The 24,701-nt window shown below is 33.5% G+C and overlaps 1 long non-coding RNA gene across 1 annotated transcript in view; it reads left to right on the plus strand.

The window, feature by feature from the left end:
• The window catches only part of LOC105884822 (uncharacterized), a 45,528-nt gene extending 26,998 nt beyond the window's left edge, over positions 1-18,530 (plus strand). Inside the window, exons 3-4 of the long non-coding RNA XR_001160390.3 lie at positions 15,245-15,339; positions 17,703-18,530. This is a non-coding gene — a long non-coding RNA (uncharacterized LOC105884822). The remainder of the gene's footprint in view (positions 1-15,244; positions 15,340-17,702) is intronic.
• The last annotated feature ends 6,171 nt before the right edge of the window (positions 18,531-24,701 follow it).

Here is a 24,701-nt window from a genome sequence, read left to right on the forward strand (position 1 = left end):
ACTTCATTCTACAACATCAACTATATAGAATTTATACAAAACTAAGTATCTGTTTTAATAAATTTGAAGTATGCTTAAATTAGATAAATTTACACCCAAAACACAAGTTCAGAAATATATTAAATAATGTTATCATGCTATATAAAATAAAACAAAGTTCTATTTCTACATCAATATTCATCCACTGCTGGAAAACCTTCCTGTTGACATTAAGAAAAATTATGGTTACACAATGTGATACAATTATGAGGTATATGGCTTATCAATGGTTCTAACTGATAGAATCAAATATTTATAAAATGTGTAGATACTAATCACTTGTACTTCTTGATTTTTGTCTGCTTTACTAAATCAACCCCATAAACCCCATTTATTATGGATAACCAATTTGCTAGCTCTGTAACCAGGTAAAACAAAGACAATCAAAGCTGAATAGTTAGAAGACATTTTTGGGCAATGTGAAATCACTCACATATTTTGTAAGAAAACACCTGATTTGTAGCAAATGTTTTGTTGAATTATTTATTTGGAAAGATTTGGTGATAAAATACTGATTTATTGCTTCTCAAACTGTATTTAACAGCATACAACATAGGAAAAACTCCTCAGAAACAAAATGACATTTTGACAAGAAAACTTTTAAATGTTTAAAATTTAGCTTAAAAATATATTTCACATATAAACTTTTAAAATAATACTATCATCACAGGGAATCAAATCAGAGCTATAAGATTGAAATATTAGAAATAAGTGTTTATTTTATTGCCCCTTAGAAAATGAATGATGGATGGTTTATCTCAAGAATTAATGGTAAATACTGCCAAGATTATTGTGGTTTATTGTGTTATTTCTGTGCATTAATAATTGAAGTTTGGGGGTTTCTAATAGCTGATGATTTTCGTAATAAAATAGTTAAAATTTTCTCTGGAACTCTTCTTCTGAGACCTTAAAAAGTTAATTATTCAGGTCGGGCGCGGGGGCTCACGCCTATAATCCTAGCACTCTGGGAGGCCGAGGAGGGCAGATTGCTTGAGGTCAGGAGTTCGAAATCAGCCTGAACAAGAGTGAGACCCCGTCTCTACTATAAATACAAAGAAATTAATTGGCCAACTAATATATATAGAAAAAATTAGCCGGGCATAGTGGCGTATGCCTGTAGTCCCAGCTACTCGGGAAGGTGAGGCAAGAGGGAGGGTGAGGCAGGAGGATCGCTTGAGTCCAGGAGTCTGAAGTTGCTGTGAGCTAGGCTGACGCCAGGGCACTCACTCTATTATTCAAATTATGTATCCCCCTGAACATTTCGTTTCAATGAGGGAGAGAATTTAGAAATTGAATGCTACTAACTTATTTTAATTACTAAAATCATTGTTCAAATTGTCTCATTTAAACATGACAATAGTTTTATATATTCAATATATATGAAATTTAGGAGTTCCAAAACGGCAGTGTAGAAGGAAGCTATATACTCTAAGCTCCCCCTTACAGAAAACCAAAACCCAAAATCCAGTGCCTACAATATCACCAGCAGTATCCTAGAACTCAAATACAAGGATGATACAGTTCCTGGGACCACAGAGAAGTGAAAACCTCTAAGAATCAGGCTTCCATATCCTAGACATTCCCCCTGCATCTGCCTGTCAACCAGCTTCTCCACTGTCTTGGGTTCCCTAACAGGACACCTGTCCCTGCTTTAACCCACGGGGAAATATTGCAAGCTCATAAAGGAAGGAATATCCCTGAAGATAACCAGAGATGAAGGGGGGAGGCAGGATTACCATTCCCACCTGTGAAAACTCCAAAGGAGATGCCTAATCAAAGTGGCTGTTCGGCAGCGCCATGCTGTAGGAGGTACATTCCACAGGTTCACTGGGCATGAAACCATAGCCAACCTCCCCATGCTACTAGGATATCACCTTTGAGACCCTCCCCATTTAGATCAGGAAGTGTTCCAATAATTTACTAGAGCTGAGGTGAACATGGGCTTAGGGTACCATCTAGTGTCAAAAAGGAGGCAGTGACCTGGCAAGGAAAAAATATTCAAGAGGTAAATTATGAAACATTTCTAAGCAAACATATTCAATAAAAAGAAAAACAAACCACACAGAGAAGACTGGAATAAATAACTAAAAAATTGAAGAGGAGGGAATACTTCCAAACTCATTCTATGAGTTCACCATTGTATGCTTTGATACCAAAACCAAAAAAGGAAACAACAATAAAAGAAAACTACAGGCCAATATATTGATGAATATAAATGCAAAAATCCTCATCAAAGTACTAGCAAACTAAATTCAACAACATATTAAAAAAATCATTTATCATGATTGAGTAGGATTCATCCCAGGGATTCAAGGATGATTCAACATATGCAAATCAATAAATATGCTACATAACATTAACAGAACCAAGAGCAAAAACCATAAGTTCATTTCAATAGATGGTTAAAAAGCATTTTATCAAATTCAATACCCCTATGAAAAAAATCCTCAATCTACTGAGTATGGAAGGAGTATACTTTAAAATAGTAAAGGACACATATGACAAACTCATAGTAAGCATTGTACTGAATGTGGAAAAATTAAAAGACTATTCTCTAGGATCTGGAACAAGATAAGAATGTGCACTTTCACCACTTTTAGTCAACATAACACTGGAAGTCATGGCCAAAACAATTAGGAAAGAGAAAGAAATAAAGGGCATCCAATTGGAAAGGGAGAAGAAGTCAAATTAGCCTCTTTCACAGATGACATGATCTTATATTTAGAAAAATTGTTAGAACTGATAAATTCAGTAAAGTTGTAGGATGCAAAATCAACATAGAGAAATCAAGTGTGGCATTTCCATACACCAACAATGAACTAGCAGCAACAACAACAAAAAATAAAAAAATCAAGAAAGTAATCTCATTTAGTATAGCCACAAAATATATATATATGTGTATATATATATATATATACACACTTATATATAGAGAAAAAATTAGCCGGGCATAGTGGCGCATGCCTGTAATATATATATATATGTATATGTATATATATGTATATATATACACTAAGTGTATATATATATACACTTAGGTACAAATTTAACTAAAGAAGTGAAAAATCTCTATAAGGAAAACTATAAAATACCTTTGGAATAAAAATGCATATCCTCTTGGTGGGAATGTAGACTAGTACAGCCATTATGGAAAATAGTGTGGAGTTTCCAAATATAAGAAAGAGGATAATAGAATACTCTGAAACAGACAATAAATAATTTATTTAATATAGTTAATGTCATATATGAATAGAATCTGGCTGGGTGCAGTTGCTCACACCTGTAATCCCAGCAATTTGGGAGGCCAAGGTGGGAGGATCACTTGTGGCCAGGAGTTCAAGACCAGCCTGAGCAACACAGGGAGACCTCATTCCTACCAAAAATAAGAAAAATTAGCCTGGCATGGTTGTGCATGCCTATAGTTCCAGGTGCTAGGGAGGTTGAGGCAGAAGGATCACTTGAGCCCAAGAATTGGAGGTTACAGTGAGCTATGATTGGGCCACAGTCCAGTCTGGGCAGCAGAACCAGACCCGACCCTGTTTCTCAAAAACAAAAACAAAATATGGAATTCACAAAGACAGAATTAGGCACTATGAAAAAGAGAGCAGGCTAATTTGGAAAAAAAAAAAAAAACAACCATCACTTAGACATTCTAGACATTAGAAGATAGTGAACTAGTAAAGCAGATTTAATAAAACTGAATAAAGAACTTTGAATTGCTTGGTGGGGAAATTTCCCAGAATGTAGCTCAGAGAGAAGCAAAGATTAAACATATGAAAGACAGACTAAGACACAGGGAAAATAAAAGAGAAAATCCAACATACATATTACTATGAGCTATCAAAGTAGAATAAGAAGGGGATGATATCTGAAATGATAATGATTAAAATATTTGTTAGATCAAGGAAAAGTATGAATTCTTATAGTCCAGAAGCAAAACAATTTCCAATCAGGATAAATAAAAATAAATTTGTACCAATCATATCTAATTGAAACTGCCAAACATTAGTTTTTTAAAAAGAAATATCTTAGAGACAACCAAGAGAGTATACAACCAGGATGGAGGGAGAAAGGGTAGAGGAAAGAGAGAAAGAGAGAGAGAGAGGGAATGAAAAACTACACAGAAATAATATTTGGACTGTAGCAGATCTCTCAAAAGCAACAAAAAAGGTCAGAAAATAAAGAATAAATAATATCCTCTAAATGCTTACAGAAAATAACTATGTGCTAGAGTTCTATACCTTATTAAGTAATTCTTTAAGAGTGAGGGGGGATAGGGAGATATGTTCAGATAGAGAAGGCTTTTTGCTTGTTGGATTTTTACGTCACTTAGAGAATCCCCATCACTTAAATTATTACTCAAGGATTTACTGTAGGAAGAAAAATATTATACTCAGAAGGCAGGACCAGGATTCATAAATGTAAGGTAAGAATGAATGCTGTTAAATATGTGGTAAACATAGATTAAATTATTATAAAAATAATGGCTAAGCATGTGTGGTTTAAAAATAAAACGTAACTAAAATATTAGATATGAATTACATGGAAAGTGGTTGTAAGTTATTTTGTTTCTATGGATTAGGAACATACAGATATTGATTAATATTAGACTTTGTCAGGTTAGGTTATACATATTAGAAATTTAAAGTAACATAAAATAATGTATAACTTCCAATAATTTAGAAGATAAATGAAATAAATACATTTGGTCTGCCCAAGTTGAAGACAGAAAAGATTTTAAAAAGATAAAACTGAAAGTACAGTGGCAAAAGTAAAATACTAAGAATCACAGTAAGGGGAAATGGAATAAATGTGAACATTTTAAAAATTGGAATTTTTTGATTAGATTACAAATTCCCAGCCATGTACTATTTTAAAAAGCACATGCAAAACATAGTAACATTTTACACTTGATCTTAGCCAAAAGGCCGAGAAGCGATCATAGTAACATTTTAAATTTGAAAATAACAGGAAGAAAAATTATGTACCTGACAAATAACAGCCACAAGAATCTGGAGTTTAAGGAAGAAAACTAACAGTATTAAGGTTAAAGAGGGTCATTGCATAATGATAAATTAAAAAAAAAACTAGGAGGATAAAGTATAACAAGAAAAAATATACAGAAATTAATTTTCCTATTATTTATGCATGTATAATTCTCAAAAGGTCTAAAACCACAATAGTCTTACTTGAATAAACTTCATCTTATCCTTTGACATTTCTCCTTGAAAGTTTAGAACACATTTCTTTCACTAAGCCTGCCAGTATTGATTTTTTCCCAACCCTTTCTACCTCCTCCTTTGCTATTATATGGCATATTGTATATTGAGTTAGATGGGAAACCTCACAGGAGCTTTGTCTTTTATGTGTTTGTAAGTGCCATGTACCCTTACAACTATTATAAATAAATAATCATCATTATCTTGGGATGAAAATAAAACATAAAAATGTCAACCTTTCAAACAAAAGTGAGTTACTTTCCTCTCTTTAACTTTTTCCTTAGAGATGCATTCTTATAAAATTCTAGAAACTTTTCCAAAAAGTATGGAGTTTAAGTTAGAGAAAAAACCTGATGCTGTATCGGTCTAGGGTAAACAATCATCCTGATTTGCTTGGGTTTAGCACTGAAAGTCCTGTATCCTAGGAAAGCCCCAGTCCTAGGCAATCAAGGATAGCTGGTTGCCCAATAATATCACTCTTCTTTTAAGACATCTAATGCACATATATGTTATACCTTTTATTGTAAATTACATCTAAATAAGTGTTCGGGCAAAAGACAAAAATTTAATATCCATAATGGAGAAAATAATAATTTTCTTAATCAGAGTTCTGTATTTCTATTGTTAAAAATGGGTAAATGACTAGTGTTATGTAGCCTAAGTAACTTTTTCAAATTTTACAACATATAGGATATCTTGTTAGTTTAAAAATTTGCAAAAAAAGGTGGAAAATGACTTTTCCTTTAATATTTGTTGTGACAAGTGTCTGACATTCCTGGAATTTTCATTAAGTATCATAGAGAAAGTCACAATTATCAGGCACCAAAGTTATCTAATAAGTTGAAAAAAAGGAAGGAGTTATGAAGCCAACCACCAGTTATTAAAAAGAATTGGTCTCCAGTGGCTTGAGTCATCTCATACCCCCAATCACTGATTGTCTTCAGTTCTGTCTAATGTGTCCCATCATTTTTTCTTTAAAATTATACATTAGCTTAAAAAAAGTTGCATAACCTTGCATTTACCTATATTGAAAATCTAATTTTTTAGCCAGGGAAATAGTTAAAATAGATTATGGAATTTATAGGTAAATAGAAAATATGTAACTAAATTATGATAGACTTCCACAAACAAGTAATAAAAACTTCTTTAGTGTCTGAAGTATAAAGAAGTATATTTTCCATATTTGATAACTTGTGAGATATAAACTTCTCTTTTGATCAAAATGGTTTGGGAAGACTAATACTACTTTCTTTAAAATGTCCGTCCATTCAGGACACTATATACTAAGTGGTCTGCATTTCCAAAGAGAAGTAATACATGACCCAACATTTAAGGGGCTTATATTTTATTAGAAGTGAAAAGAAACCAATGAATTTATTAAAGTAGGATATAATTGTATATAGAAGGTACCATCATTATGATGAGAAAGAAGTTAATAAGGTATAGAGCAAACACTTTACAAATATGATGTGACATACTTTCTATTAGAAAAAAGAGACAAAGAACATGTCACAAGTAAATGAAATATATTAATCAAAGATGGCAGCAACTGTTATCAAAGAAATAAGCAGTTGATATGAAAGAGGCAACTAGAGGCAGTTGAGGCATGCATAAGAGTTGTTCAAGCAAGTGGGTGGGTCTGGACAAGGGCATCCCAAGGTAAGGTTTTTTTAAGCTGCTTGATTTTCTTCTACAACACACAACTGGCACTTCACTTAAATGTTCACTAACATCCTTGCACTCTTCTTAGTAACGGTCTTCAAAGGACAAATACTAACCATTACCCTCACCACATTTTATTTCCAATCTTTTACTCTGACCTCACACTCTTTTCCCCATTTTATTGCCTTGTCAGACTTGTTTAATACCTTTTTCCTGGCTGCAACCTTTTTTTCTTTTTTTGATTCCACCTGTAAAGGGAATCAGAAGGTAGGAGACAAGTATCAAACTAAAAGGCCAAATCTTCTATGACTTTCAGGGTAACACATGTAGTGGAACAGGAAGCGCTAAATCCAATCAAGAATAAAGCCAGAGGGAGGGGAAGGGAAGGAAAGGGAAGGGAAGGGAAGGGGAGGGAAGGGGAGGGGAGGGGAGGGGAGGGGAGGGGAGGGGAGGTAAGGGAAATTAGAACAAGGAAAGAAGGTCCAGATATTTTGCCATTAACGGGAATGAAACAAAGTTCTACCTCATTGGATACAAGTATGGGAGTGAGTCAACCTCAGATAAAGGCCCAGGGTTGTTAGAAATTCACTAGGACCAGTTCCTGGCTCTATGGGAATTGGGAATTGTAAAATTATGAACCTAAGCAACATTTACCACTAGAATTCTTTGTTAATGTACACCTGTTCCTCATTAAGCCCAGCCCTCTGTGGGGTTTGCTCAACACATTTATTATCTGTCCCAACAACTAAAAATGGAGAGTTGTAGTACAGAGTGTATGAGGATAAGGGCTTATACTCCCCCCTGCCATAAATACCTGCTTTAGTGCCAAGACTTGAAGAGAATGATCATCTTTCACCTTAACTGTGCTTGGGCTATCCCTTGGCGTTATATCGAGCAACTTCCATTACCAGCAGTTGCTTTGACAGAGGACTTCAGCAGGTTATAATACTAATAACAATAATTCTAAAATTATTATGTTTCAAGATATTACTGTCTTTGTTATTAAAAAATGGCCTTACTTGAATAGAAGTGCTCAATGAGCCACAATCTCACTGATGTTTTTGATATTTTTTAACCCTCTTGACTGTTATTGTCTTAGTTTATGGGATAGGTAGGTGAGAAATTCATTTGGAGGTTGTTATTTCCTTCACATACTTTAAAAGACAGCAAAATAATATGTTTAAAATGAGGTATCTTGGTTTGGTGCCCAATTATCCTTTCCTTTCTTTTAGTGTTACACTAATTAGCTCAGCACTATCATCTAACTGTCAGAACATACTTAATTCAATTAATTTCATCTCCACACAGCACCCTTTCATAAGAGTGAACAATAGGTTATTGTTTTCTTTTCATCAATAATTTGTCATCGTGACTGCTCTATATTCAGATGTAACATTCCTTACCTTGGAAGACAAAAAAAAATCTATACACATATTCAGATATGCAAATACCAATTTGCTGATAAATTTTAGCAAACAATGCACTCATTTTAGTAATAAAATATTTCTAGTTATATAATGAATAATTTTTATGACTTTTTTGTATCTTCAGAAATATTTCATTTTGATTTTCTAAATGAAGGAGGACAGTTTAGGTATATGAGGTTTTCTTGCATATAATCTAAAAATTATTTTAATACATTTTCACTGGGCATTTAATATTATAACAATTTGCCCTGAATATTTCTTTATATGATATTTAAAAACTACATATGACTAACTTGTAACATGACAGCTTAGTAGTCAATTAAATTTTGAAAGTTGGCACTCCTTTAAAAGTAGAAGAAACAGGCAGAAGAGAAATATTTTATATTGAGGAATTATGTGTGGGATGTATTTAAGAATGTATAAACTTATTCCTCTGAATGCAATTTTACTTCTAAGTGTTGGAAAATCATTAATATATCTATGTAAAAAGAGATTCATATTTGAAAATACTCTCAAATTTTTCCACTGCTTGGTATGAAATTTGTTTCCAAATGTGACCTAATTCTCTTAGTGCATGTGTATAAAGACATTTGCCAGGAAGATAAGCAGATATGATGACTAAGATGACTAATATTTAGGTCCAGAGAGGAACAGAGTTTGTTAATATCCTAAATGCTCTTTCTCTGTGTTTGCGCAATTCTTGCTTTTTCTTGGTTCATATAAATGTACACCCAAGATTGGTTTCATGGAAGGGGAATGTAGAAGTCTCCCTAGTTGTTATTGTTTAAAGGTATTGCCTCAGGTCCTGGCTTATAACACAGCCAGGGGTTATGTGTTATAAGGGACTGTGGATCTATGTATATCAATGGGAATAAAGTTAAAGGCCATGAAAATAGGATAGACAAGATGGGAATGGTGAGAGGTAAGGAGATCCCAGTGCACCTAAGATGAGGAGGCTGATTGTCCTTAAATGGAGAACTTCTGCTCTTGATTTTTACTTTTAAAATTAATGTGTAGCTTTTACAAATTTTGAAAAGACTTCCTATTTCTAGATATTCATTAAGGTAAAAGTATATTCATAAGGAAAATGCTATGTCTTCATGCCAGAAAACTTACAATATCCTATCCTATAATACAACTTCTGAAAGACAAATTGTAGAATTTTAGATTTGAATGATTTACCATTTCCTATTCCCAAATAATGTGATTGTTATGAGGAATGGAAAAAACTGTGATTAGCACTCTAGGTAGGTAAGAAAAAGCAAATCTAGGGTGAATATTAAAAATTTCCAAGTTCATAGATCATGACTACATTGTTTATAAGAGTGAAAAAATGGAAATAACCCAAATGTTCAACCTTAAGATGTCTGTTATAGGTATCATGGTATTAGTTAGACATTAAGAAATATACACTTCTTTTTGAAAATGTTTATATTAAATGAAGAAATCAAGTTATATAAGCATAATCTATAGATATGTTTTATTTTTTTATTTTTTTTTTATTTATTTTTTTTTTTTGAGACAGAGTCTCACTTTGTTGCCCAGGCTAGAGTGAGTGCCGTGGCGTCAGCCTGGCTCACAGCAACCTCAATCTCCGGGGCTCAGCGATCCTACTGCCTCAGCCTCCCGAGTAGCTGGGACTACAGGCATGCGCCACCATGCCCGGCTAATTTTTTGTATATATATTTTTAGTTGGTCAATTAATTTCTTTCTATTTTTGGTAGAGACGGGGTCTCGCTCAGGCTGGTTTCGAACTCCTGACCTTGAGCAATCCGCCCGCCTCGGCCTCCCAAAGTGCTAGGATTACAGGCGTGAGCCACCGCGCCCGGCCTTATAGATATGTTTTAAACACGTTATGTAGGTGACATGGGTATGTGCACATAGTTTCCTCCTTCAGGATAGACTTGTTGCTCAACCATAGGGAGTGTGGCTTGTAGACAGTCTCCAGCTGTGGGTTTTCTTACAGTCTGCCTCAGCTGCAGAGTGCTGCTTTGCCTGATCTCACTTCCTGGGTCACTCAGTGATTGATCAAGGTTGGGGTTTAAATGCTCAGCCATTTGGGGCTGATATAGGGCACTCTGAAGGGTAATGATTGCTGTAGAGCTCCCTGTTGTGTTGGCTTAGACTTTATTAAGCCTGGATAAGTTTGACTTCTTTCTCTCCCCAAACATGTTTTCCCCTTCCGTTTCACAGGAATACATCTTGCATCCCAAACTCCATCTTGGCATTTGCTTCTGGAGAACCTTGTCTATGGTAGACAAAATAATGGCCCTTCAACGATGTCTACATCCTAATTTCAGAAACCTGTGAACATATTACTGTACATGCCAAAAGAGAGTTTTAAGATGTGACTAACTTGAGGGTCCTGAGATGTGAAGATTATGGTGGATTATTTGGTGGGCCCAATGTAGTTACAGGGTCCTTATTAGAAGGAAAGAGGAATACTAGAGTTAGAGAAGGAGACATGACAAAAAAAGGAATCAGAGTCAGAGAGAGATTTGAAGATGTTACTTGGTCAGGTTCTTTTTGGTTTTTTAAAATAAATTTTATTGGTAAACACCAAAGACTCAACCAAGAAAATCCTGGAGAGAGAATTTATTTATTGATAAATAAGTTCAGCAAAGTCTCAGGCCACAAAATCAATGTACACAAATAAGTAGCATTCCTATATACCAAAAACAGTCAAGCTGAGAGTCAAATCAAAGACTCAATACCTTTCACATTCTGTAGGTTGTCTGTTTAGAAAATTTTTGTATCCTATGCATCTGATAAGGGGCTGATAACTAGAATATACTTAGAACTCACGAAAATCAGCAAGAAAAAAACCAAATAACCCTATTAAAAAGTGGGCAAAGGACTTGAACAGAACTTTTCTACACAAGACAGAAGAATGGCCAACAAACATATGAAAAAATGCTCAACATCTCTAATCATCAGGGAAATGCAAATCAAAACCACAATGAGATATCACTTAACCCCAGTGAGAATGGCCTTTATCAAAAAGTCCCCAAACAATAAATGCTGGCGTGGTTGCAGAGAGAGAGGAACACTCCTAGACTGCTGGTGGGACTGCAAACTAGTTCAACCTCTGTGGAAAGCAATATGGAGATACCTTAAAGCAATACAAGTGAATCTACCATTTGATCCAGCAATCCCATTACTGAGCATTACACAAAAGATCCAATGACACTCTACAGAAAAGACACCTGCACCCGAATGTTTATAGCAGCACAATTCATAATTGCAAGGCTGTGGAAACAGCCCAAGTGCCCATCAATCCAAGAATGGATTAATAAAATGTGGTATATGTATACCATGGAGTACTATTCAGCTCTAAGAAACAATGGTGATATAGCACATCTTATATTTTCATGATTAGAGCTGGAACCCATACTACTAAGTGAAGTATCCCAAGAATGGAAAAACAAACACCACATATACTCACCAGCAAACTGGTATTAACTGAGCAGCATCTAAGTGGACACATAGGTACTACAGTAATTGGGTATTGGGCAGGTGGGGGGGGGCGGGTATATACATACATAATGAGTGAGATGTGCACCATCTGGGGGATGGTCAGGCTGGAAACTCAGACTTGTGGGGGGAGGGAGGGAAAGGGCATTTTTTGAAACCTTAAAATTTGTACCCCCATAATATGCCGAAAAAAATACCTTTCACAATAGCTACAAAGAAAATAAAATACTTAGGAGTATACTTAACCAAGGAGGTGGAAGATCTCTACAAAGAGAACTATGAAACACTGTGAAATCACAGATGACACAAACAAATGGAAAAACATATCATGCTCATGGATCAGTAGAATCAACATTGTTAAAATATCCATACTACCCAAAGTGATTTATAGATTCAATGTAATCCCCATCAAAATATCAACATCATATTTCACAGATCTAGAAAAAATAATTCTACACTTCAGTTGGAACCAGAAAAGTGCCCAAATAGCCAAAGCAATCTTATACAAAAGAAACAAATTTGGAGGCGTTACATTAACAGACTTCAAACTATACTACAAGGATATCATAACCTAAACAGCATGGTATTGGCAAAAAAAAAAACACACAAAAAAAAACCCAAAACAGAGACATAGACCAATGGAGCAGAACAGAGAACCCAGATATAAAGCTATCCACATACAGCCAACTGATCTTTGACAAAGCAGACAATATACACTGGGAAAAAGAAGCCCTATTCAATAAATGGTGGTGAGAAAATTGGATAGCCACATGTAGAAGAATGAAACAGGATCCATTTGTCTCACCACTCACAAAAAATAATTCAAGATGGATAAAAGACTTAAATTTAAGGCATGAAACCATAAGAATTCTAAAAGAAAATGTACATATTTAAGATGTACAACATGTTGTTAAGAGATACATACAGAAAGCAAAATGGTTATTATAGTGAAGCAAATTAACATATCCATCGTCTCACATAGTTACCATTTTATTTATTTTTTATGGCAAGCACAACTAAAATCAACTTATTTAGCAAATACAAAAAGAGGCCATGAGCCAAGGAAACCAGGCTACCTCTGGGAGATGGAAAAGGCAAGGATACAGATTTCTTCCCAGAGTTTTCAGAGGGAACATGGTTCTTCCAACAACTTGATTTCAACCCAGTGAAACTCGTTTGGGACTTCCGACTTCCAAAAGTGTAAAACTATACATTTTTATGGTATTAAGCCACTAAGTTTGTGATAACTTGTAACAGTAGTAATAGGAAAGTAATTCACTATGCAACAGCACAATTTGTTCAATATGATGTCATTTTGGTGAGAAATATTTTTCACAAGAAAAAAATACTTGAAGAATATATATCAAAGTGTGTAAAGTAGTCATCATGGGGAAAAATTTTAGCCATGTCATTTTCTAGATTTTTCTATAATAAGCAATATTTCTTCTATAATAAATATATTTTTAAAGAATATAAAGAATAGTTTTTATGAATGTAGTCAAGATACTCAAGTAATGATAGAATATACGCATTCTACATCTTTACTAAAGGAAAATTGAGAAAGAGCACTTGATTATTTTAACAGAAAAACCCTCTACAGACAGAAAACAATGAGTTATGATTATCTTAAATGATTAAATAGCAACTTAGCACATGCTAAATTAAGTTATTAATAAATTTTGTTTATTTCAATTATTCATATATTTATGGTGGTATTCACCATGTTCTTTTTTCCCCCCACTATTAGAAGTGCTGCAATTAATATCTTTGAACCAATATCCTTATCTACTGGCTCTTGACTGCTTTTAGGACAGATTATTGAGATGAATTCCTGCATAAAGAATTACATATTTTGATTTATAATAGAGGTTACCCGATTGTTCTTCAAAGATGTCATTACAATTCAAACTTCCACTAGTAATGCATAGAAGTACCGATTCTCCATAGTGCCCTTTCAGATCTTTACTGACTCAGGCACAAATGACATTTTTAGGGCTTAGGTATCAGCCAGAAACTTGCTACAATGCTGACTTGAAACTTAACCATGATTATTGGCTGAGAAGGTTTATATTAATATATTTCCTATTTCTTAATAAGATTGGTCCTAAGATCAAGAGTTTGGGCTAAGAGTTTCGATCCTAAGATCAAGTGGCCATTGAGAAGTAGCCTGAGTCATACACTGGGCCACCTTTCCTATCTCATCTCCAGTTAGTGCCCTTAGACTTACTGAGATGTATTCTCCTTATTCATTAATTATTCACAGTTTGATTTTCTTCTGCCTGAAATTTTGTCCATTACCAATCTATTTTCATATTTGTGAGTTGACAGAAGCACAAAATTTTAGAATTTAGAGGGACAAGATATACAACCTTCCAAGTAATATAGTTTCCCAGTAAGTATTTATTGCTGTTATTTTTTAAGACCTAAACTTCAAACTATATATTTTGGGTGTGCGGCATGGGGAAGCCTTTCCTTGACTCTTCAGCTGATGTTATTTTTGCCTCTATTGAAATCTATAGTGCTTCATTTGCTCTTCTTTGGTCAGTTTATTATAGTATTTTGAAATTTAGTTCATCTTATTCTAAATTAAAATTTCCTTTCCATATTTTTATAAGTTCATATTGCTTCTAAAGTAGTATCTTATAACATATAGGAATATAAATATGTTTTGAATAAAATATAAGCCTGTTAATTGTACAAATATGAAAATATTTACAGTTATGGCAAACAACATAAAAAAACTAAATCCATTAATATGCTTAAGAGAGTCAGACTTTGAGAGGTTTTCTTTGGTGAAAACAACAGCAGAGAAAGCCATCATAACTATATCTTATAGGGGCAGAGTACATTTATCTAAAGTCACAGATTCTAATAATTTTTAATAGTTGTAAATTCCTGCTAACAAATTTGACCAGTCAGTCTACAACCAATTCTCATAAGTTCGATTGTGTCCTACAAAAGATATGTCAAAGTCCTAATTCCTACTGTCTCAGAATGTAACTTTATTTGGAAATAGAGTTGTTGTACATGTAATTAAGTTAAGATGAGGTCTTACTAGAGTAGGCTCTTAATCCAATACAAGTGGTGTCCTTATAAGAAGAAGAGAATAGAGATAGAGACATGCAGAGAGAACACCTTGTGACAATAGAGGCAGGTTCTCTTCCTCTTGTGGGAACCAAATCTGTCAATACCTTGGTTTTGGACTTCCAGTCCCCAGAACTGAGAGATTACATTTCCTTTTTGAGGTCCTTCAGTTTGTGGTAATTTATTACACAGCCCTGGAATACTGATACACCACTCTTCTCCCTTACCCATTTTTCAAAGTAAAAATTTTAAATTCAATGCTATTAAAAAGCTGGATGACAACTACTATATGAGAAAAGTTGAGAAGGTGAAAACTATTATTTGTGATTGCCTCTTCAGGCAGTGGGTATAGAAGACCCCTGAAGAGCTGTAATGAGGGAAGTAGAACACAGACAACCATGGTCTATCCAGACAAAAGGAGTATCCGATGCCAGGTAAGCAAATAAAAGAGACAAAGCAGAGCATGAGGTCTAAGGTTCACATAAATAATGAGCAACTAGGTGATATGAAGAAATTGAAGCAGCAGTGGGAGGTGGGTTGGTTAAAGCATTGATGAATTAGAGATTTCCATCAATTGAAAAAGCAAGGGCAAAGAAACATGAGAACAGAGACACAGAGTCAGAGTAATGAAGAAAACAAAGGAATAATCCCGAAGCTGAGGGTGTTTGTTCCTGCACACCCAGATTCCTTTATTGCTGTCTCTTACAGATAAGATTCAGTCCTCAGTAACTCTTGCCTGAATGCCTACAGGTATTAGAATCTAAAATTAAATAGCTGGCTACTGTGGAATTGCCAGTGCAGGATGCAGACACAATTTACTAGCAGAAGTATTTCCTATATTGATCGTTTAATACAGTCTCTTCATAAAATATTAACAATACAAGGCTTGATTAGAAGACGTTAACTGCTGAGACCCTCTGGTGAGACCTGAGTTCATGTTGGACTATAACTGCAACATAATACTTTTCTTGTAAATCAGTAAACACAAAGATGCTTTTCCTTTGAACTACATGGGAAAATTAGGAATGTTATTATGAAATATACTGAAGTTATTGAACAATAAAGAAATGTTTCTCAATTTAGCATAGCATCTGAAACTCCACATACATATAAGCATATAATATTGTCAATTTCTCATGCTTCCAACTTTAATTTTCAGCATTCAGAGTATAGACGATGTGATGTTTTGTTCAGAGACTGTTTTAATCACAAATAGGATAGAAATGTGTGGTGCTATTGGGAAAGAATACAGGATACTATCGTCAAGCACCAGGAGATTAATATTCAGAGTGACATTAAGAAGAATCTTTTGGAAATATATTACTTCCCTAGAATAACATTAGAATGCTCACTCCAATGGCAAAGTAGACTTGTGGCAGAAGATTCCAGAGAATATTTTTCCTATTTATATAAAATTAGATAGTAAGTTCTGTAAAGACTTTCTGAGATTTTATGGTTTTTTTAAATAAAGGATATTTAAATATAAAATTATCCATGATTTATTAATCTGTTTATTAATTCATTTAGTTAAATTTCCCAAACCTTTTGGCTATAAATGGGATACAAAGAGACTAATATATTGTCTGTATTCTAGGACTATATATAGGGAAAAGACAGGTGTATATAATCAACTACAATTTATGGCAGAATGTGATGAGTCAATTATAGATTCAAACCAAGATCTATATATACACAAGAGAACATAATTTCCACTAGTAATCAGATAAATTTTCTTGGAAGAGATGAAATTTCGGTAACTGAACTGAGCCTTACAAGTTAGGTAAGGTTTTGGCAGGTAGAGCGAGAGCAACTCAGGCAAAGAGGGTTACAGCAAAGCCTCCTAGGCAGTAAATCTAGAGATCAAGTGAGTAGCCTAGTGTGGCTGGAGTGCAGAGAACAGAGAGATAAGACTGGAGAGCCAGCCACCTAAGGTCAAGGTCCAGGTCACAGAGGACAGAGAATGCCAAAGCTAAGGTAGTTGAATGAGAGATTCCTTAAGCAATGTCATCATTAAAAATGTTTAGTGAATGATAGAGTTGGGTTTTTAAAAAATTATGTTCTACTCCATATATCTACTCTACAGCTGATTCTTAGTCTCATTACCCAGATGACAGAATATAGGTTTTTGTCTGCTTTCAGAGAATTATCTTTCTTTCCCTATTTCTTGACAGCTTTTCTCTTCAGATTCTAACTTTTAACTTTTGAAATATGAGCCTCTGAACTACAGTGTCTGTATTGAATTATTTGGTCAAGTCATAAACTTGAATTTGTATGTGTCAAAAATTTGTGTTAAATCTTGGTTTTAAAAAAGCTTACCTTATGTTAAAATTTTGGCATGAGTGTCACCACTGTTCTGATAACATTAAATGCTTCAAAATCAATCTGACTCACTTTAACCTAATTTCTAGCATGAGACCTACAGAGATCATTTAGCATCAAAATATGATATAAAAATAAGATAACTGAATTGACATGTATTCCTTAGAGCAACTCCCTCCACCATTTCTTTCTCCAGAAGAGTTTTGGCAGCTTGTCAAATATTTTCTTATGAAGAGTCATTATATGACTGCCTTCATCAAACTACCTATCAGTGCACATCCAATCAAGCTTGAAATAGAATTAGTGTTTCCCCAATTGTTTCTAGTGTTGTGAATAAGAATGGCTCAACTCAACACATCCTGAGAGGTAACATGATTGGATTGAGCAACAAAGAAAAAGTTTAGAGTTTCTTTTTTTTTTCCATAGATTTTCCTATAACTTCAGTGAATTTGACTTCTATCTGTATTCTTTTGTCTAGATTCTAACTTTCCTGATGGTATTTACCATCTGTTATTAAGAAGATCATGCTGATGTACAAGATGTAATCTACAGAAGAGATGATTATTTTTAAAAGCTTTTGGGAAGATATTTATGTACATATATTGGACAAATACTTATCTGTTCTCTCCTCCAGTTTTAAGTTTGTGCATCATGATGCATTGTACAGCTCCAAGTTCCTTTTTACTTTTGTTAAAATGCTTGTCACACTTTTCCTTTGTTTTAAAGATGTTAAGTCTGTCAAAGTGAAATGTTCCATATTACACTTCTGTTTCCTTAGGATAAAAATGAAATATAAGCTATTTCTAAATGAAGAAAATTGCTTCACTGCATTCTCTCTCTCATTCTCTTTCTCTCTCTCTCTCTCTCTTCCTGAGAATGATTACACAAATGTTTGCTTTCATGAAATACCCCTACTCAATTTTGGGGCTTATGCACATATTTTTTAATCTTAATTTTCTTATTGGTATACTTATTTAGCAGTTCAATTTCACCTTTTGAATTTTCATGAAAAGTAACAGCTTCACTGATATATTTGATCACATCTTAATCCTTACTATCACATAAACAATTTCACTTAATTTCAACATACATATCAACCTATCCCTTAAAACAAAATAGTTTATGATATATCGGTATAGACTTTAAAAGGATATATGAAAATAAAATGATAATGAGAACTTGTTTTTCAATCTCATGATGTCATACACATTTTTATTACCTATTATAGTTAGCCCTCGATATCTGTGGTTCCTGCACTTGTGGATTTGGCCAACTGAGGATCAAAAAAATTGGGAAAAAAAAACAAAAAAAAAATAACAAGATAACAATAAAAATAATACAAATAGGGGGAGGTGGAAGGAATGAAAATAAAATACAAACTAAAAAAAATAAAGTATAAAATTATTTACATAGCATTTACATTGTATGAGATATTATAAGTAATCTAGAGATGATTTAAAGCATATGGGAAGATGTATGTTATTTATATGCAAATACTATGACTTGCGCATATTTGGGTTTTGGTATCCATTGTGGGGCAGAGGGTGGTCCTGGAACCAATCCTTTCTGGATATAGAGGGACAACTCTACTTTTTTTTTTTTTTCAGTGTATTAATGTAATGTTGAAGTATTTTTCTTCCCTCTTTTTCACTATTTTTTTTTATTTCAGCATAATATAGGGGTACAAATATTAGGACAACTGTACTTTTAAAGAAGTAAAAGATGGCGAATTTTCCTACAGTGTAGTGAGGGAAGTGAGAGACATGAGCTAGCTGTAGGTAGGGGCAGTAGTATGCTCTTAGGCCTGTTTCTTATGCTTCAGAAGGAAGTAAGTTTTAAAAGCTGGCTATCTGTCAGGATTAATTTGAAAAACAAGAAAACATGAAATGCCCACATGAGTAGGGGGTGCTCAAATGTGGTCTTTTGGTCCTCTTAACTGAGTGATGGGTGACCATGGGAAATTGATTTGCAACCTTTGATGTAATTATTTATGCATCAATTTTGTCCTAGTCTTTTAAGAGAGCTAATGGCAAACATTTTACATTTATATAATAATTAAATTATTTCTCTTTCATTGCACTTATGCACAAGCATATTAAATCATTTACTGAAGTAATAAGATTGACTTTTACATCAACATTGAAAATGCTATCACTTCTGACAGATTTGGCCTCTCTCAATGTCAATTTTAGAAATTTAAAAACCAATTCAATTGCTGTCTGGAGATTGGGTTTCTGAAAAGTTTAGACACTCAGTTCTTCAGAAAATATTTAAGGCTAAGTAACAGAAAGGCCCTTGATTTTCTTTGGATTTGAAGCAACTAGTGCAAAAAAAATGTATTGTTCACAAGATTTTTGAGCATTTCTTTTCCTGTAAGTATTTTTATTGTAATGCATTATACTTTCTTGAAAACTTGATAACTTGTTCAGATTTCAGAATCTCATCACTATTTTCTTTCAGGGATGGGAATGCATTTCTATCACAACAAAAAATCTGTGGCAAAGGGTTTGTCACCTTTGAATATGATTTATTTTCATCTCTCAAAAATAAAAATGCAACACAAAAGATATCCTTTAAGATGACATAATTCATTTTCAAAATGATTCACCTGTGTTGTATTTGAACCTACTCATTTTTTTGCATTCTAGAATAAAAATAATTAGGTTGGTGATTCTATTAATTTGCTGAGGAGAAGTTTTTCATAATTAATTTGATTTTATGAGATATGTTATAAGGGGATGATATTTGAAAGGAATAAAATAAATCACAAATATTAAAAAATATACTCGCCATATTCAACAAAACAGGTTTAAACTAGTCTGAATAGTCTTTTTCAATTTTAATATTTATTTAGTCTACTATTTCAAAAGATCTATTAGTACTCTAAAGAGTAAATTAGATATTATTTCTGCTGTCTGAGAGGATCACAATGACAAAAATTTATGCTAATAATGATATAGGAAAATTTTATGTGCAAGAAAGAACTGTTATATTTAGCTAGAGTGAAAAGTAAAACATAATATTCATCTAAGGGATAAATCAATTATTTTCTAATCATAAAGTGTGTTGGCAAAATATGCATTCAATAGTATGTCCCATTATATATTATTTTGTGTCAGTGATGTTCTATTATATATAAAGCATATGATATAATTTAAAATTTCAATATAAATTTACTTTTCTCAAAAAAAATCCAACATACTTATATTGTAGAATAGGATCAAAGTATTTTATAGTTGAATAAGATTTTTTTTTTTTTTTTTTTTTTTTTTTTTTTTTTTTTTTTTTTTTGAGACAGAGTCTCACTTTGTTGCCCAGGCTAGAGTGAGTGCCGTGGCGTCAGCCTAGCTCACAGCAACCTCAAACTCCTGGGCTCGAGTGATCCTTCTGCCTCAGCCTCCCGGGTAGCTGGGACTACAGGCATGCGCCACCATGCCCGGCTAATTTTTTATATATATATCAGTTGGCCAATTAATTTCTTTCTATTTATAGTAGAGACGGGGTCTCGCTCTTGCTCAGGCTGGTTTTGAACTCCTGACCTTGAGCAATCCGCCCGCCTCGGCCTCCCAAGAGCTAGGATTACAGGCGTGAGCCACAGCGCCCGGCCATGATTTTAAAGATAGTGGGACTTAACTCCTGCTGTCCCTTCCTCTTTTCTTCTACCCACATTTGGCACACAGGTAAATTAAGGATGGAAGAAAGTACATGTAGTGAAGGTTCTACTATGTATGATTAGTCACTGGGAGAGGACCAAAGTCTTCTGACCCCTAATCTTTGTCGCTTTGCCCACTACACCATTCTGCTTCTTCCCAAAATTTGGGCTCTTAAATTATCAGTGACTTGGCGTGAAACCCAAATCCTTCCAAGCACAATTTTTCATTTAGTTGCCTTTTATCTCTGTATGACTAGTATGACCAGGATATCTGGTTGAGGGTATGGGCATTCACAAAGTTTAAGGGACATGTTTAAGGACTGTGCATGTAGTTAGCATAAGGGCCAGAACAATAAACCAAACCTAAGACTCTATATTTCAGTATATTTTTCACTAAACCAAAAGCTTCTGGTCTAAATGTGCATTCAAGCCAGAGCACATTGCCATGTTGGGGGAAGGGAGAGGGAGTTATGGCAAAAATATGTAAATGAGCACCTGCTGAAGACCACCAGACCCATCTGCTGCTTGGATTCACATACCCACTCGCTGACCTCTTTATGTTAGTGTTCCCCTTCAGTTGTTCCGGACATGGAAAGAGGACCACATTCTCTAGTTGTAGATTTTAAGGCATTAACGATAATCAAGATCATCTCGTATAACAAGCTTGTCCAAGAAGTGCTTGCTTGATTTAGTGTACTAGTGTCTTAAACTGCTTGAATACCCAGTTTGGGTCAATCTTAGATAAATTGTGGCCTATAACAATACTTAAAGTTGGCCCTATAATTCCCAGAGTCTGGATAAGGCATTCACTCCAGCTTTGGCTACATCTCTAATTTATGATTCTGGGATCTTTCAGAACCTCCATCATATTGCATCAATGTACTTCACTAAATACCTTTCTTAGTTCTATTAGTGACTATAAAAAAGTCCTTCAGTAGATCATTCAACTGATAGTAACATTATAAAAATGATGCATAGCCACATAGAAAATTTGAACTATTCAGAAAAGAAGAAAAATGTAAATAAAGATTAAAAGACACAAGAAATCACCACCTAGATACAGTTGTTCATTTTAGGTACATATTTTTTTACTATATATGTAAAATTCATATATAAATTAAAAATATAAATATCAGGTATATATTATTTATATAAGTTCAAAACATAGCTAACTAATTCTAGACATATAAATTTTACCATTTAATAATATACTATGAAAAATGTACCCTGTCATTCTATATTGTTATGTAGCATCATTTATCATGTTTGCATGATGTTTCATTTTATAAATGACTTATGATTGACCTAATGATTCCTCTTTTTTAAATATGTAGATTGCTAACAATTTATCCTAATTAACTTTTATGGAAATTATTACATACAAATCTTGGTGCACATATCTAATTATTTCCTTAGAAAAAGATTCTCACTGTGGAAAGTACTAGGTCAAATGGTATAACACTCCTAAAAGGTACTTTCAAAGACTTATATTTAGTACAACATTTTAACTAAACTGTTTTCTTCATCATAGTCACCATTCTTGGACATTTGTTATCTGCTGAATATAGTTCATGTTGCATGGATTTTCTTATTTATTTGGTATCACAAAATAAATTGCTATTATTATGCCCAATTTAGTGATTTTGCAGAAGATAACCCAAATTTTAATAATTTCTCATATATTTGAAGCATATTTGACCTTGTAAGCAGTATATATCCTTATCTTTTATGCAAGCTGGTTTTATAAGCCTTAACATACTATTAATAGTCCCATTGTTCCTCAGTAGATTTTTATGTTAATACAGAGGCACAAACTAGGAAACTACTCTGCTATATAACTCATAACAAGGTTCTTCAAAATAAAATTGTGGATACAACTACTTGTTACCATTCTTCCCATAATCAGCTTTCCGCTCTAGCTATTATTTCAAAGGTAGGAAGATAGCTCACAGCTGTGTGCTCATTAAGAACCTGTATATGCCATCATTCTCTTTCTGAATCTGACTTTTGGAAAACAGAAATTCTAAAGAAAATTGGTAGAATTCTGCTAGTCTATGATACCAAATAAAGAGGTACTACAGAGTAGAATTTGGGTGATTGTTAAGAAATTATTATAGTATATATGAAAACTTGTGAGAGTATATGTACATATTACATAGGTACATTACAAGTGGGTGAAATAATTTGATGCATCACATAATTAAAGACTATGAAGAGCAAACTTTCTTGTAATGAACTATATCACATTAGTAATTATTTTTTAACAAATGGTATACAATATTACACAGAAAAAGTGTTTTGGAATATGGTAATTCAATATTCAATCATTTATATAAATTAATTCATTCTACTTTTAGGTTTTATGCTTGAAGTTAGCTCATCTATTTCTCTGTGTTAGTATGTTATATTAGATATCTATATTTGTCAGTGGGTAACAATGAATTTGTATTAGTGGCTCCTTTACCAACAACAATGTTTTCAACACGAAAAACTTACTATGCTCCCCTTTCCTTATATAGATCAATAAAGAATGTAAAAACAGATGCCATAAATAAGATTTTTAAATATATAGATAAGCTGTGATAAATATGTAGGCTAATTTAACTCTGCATTCTCTAGAATATTTACTCAAAAATGCAAGAAAGTATCACATTTTAATAAAATTTAAAGAAAGCTAAATAAATTTTCAATTACTTCTCTTGAGACTTCCTCTTTAATCATTATGCTTCCCCAATTAAAAAGAAAAGAAAGGAATAATGATATCTCTTAGATCCACAGTTTTGTGGTTAGCCATTTACAATATTATTTTACTACAAAGAACACTTTCCAAGTTCTTTTCAACACTTTCAATAGAGCTCTAAACTTTTAATAAGAGTAGTTTTTAGTTTCACTGTCCAGACTTGTTAACCAACTGTCACTGCAAGTGTAATGAAAAGCTTCTATGGATTTGGAAAGGGAGAACATGCTGGCTGAACAATTTATTGCTTAGTCTCACAAGCCAAAAGACACTTTGGCTCTCATCAAACCACTTCTGAGGGCTACACTGAAAACAACCAATTTACTAGTGTCACAGGTATAGAAATTACATCTTTTAATTCTGCACTTTAATTTTTTTCCCCTAAGCATTTAGCAATATGTCAAGTTTGGTTAGGCTACCTTTTCACTGGGAGTGATTTTATCTCTCTCTTTCTTTCCTTTAAGTTTTTCTGCTGGGAAGTGCATGTACCTGCAAATATTGTGATGGCCTCATTTCTTTTTCTAAACTACTTTTTCATTAGCTTTATAGCAATAAAACAAATTTTATTTTCACTGTTTTATATGCACCATTCATACACTTTTAGCTTAGTACTGGAAACCCAAGGGTACCATCTTATTTTCTGCATTACTGATTTTTTAAATTGTACCAAATTATCAGATTTTGGACTTTGCAAAGCAGCTTATCAGATCTGAGATCAGTATGCTTTCTGCTAAAACTATGGGGCTTGAATAATCAGTTATTCTAATAATCTCTCTAATGGAGCATCAGCTGTATGAGTCTTATACTCTCATATTTCCAACAGTTGGTGTAGTCATGGTGAATCATAGAATAACCAAGCTGGAAGGGATTTTTAAAATATCATCTGGTTCTAACCAGATGATATTATTGCATTTGCAATGTAAAAATTCCCAACTGTCATCAAACCATGGTTCTAAACTCTCCTGTTTTGTTGAAATACTAAATGATCAACAAGAATTTATTAAATAAACTAATTATAATTTTGTAGGTTTGATTCCTCTTGTTATTCCACTTTTAAATGTTTAAAACACATAACAACTTTCTCTTGA

Source organism: Microcebus murinus, chromosome 9 (assembly GCF_040939455.1).
Source record: "Microcebus murinus isolate Inina chromosome 9, M.murinus_Inina_mat1.0, whole genome shotgun sequence".
Classification (NCBI taxonomy): domain Eukaryota; kingdom Metazoa; phylum Chordata; class Mammalia; order Primates; family Cheirogaleidae; genus Microcebus; species Microcebus murinus.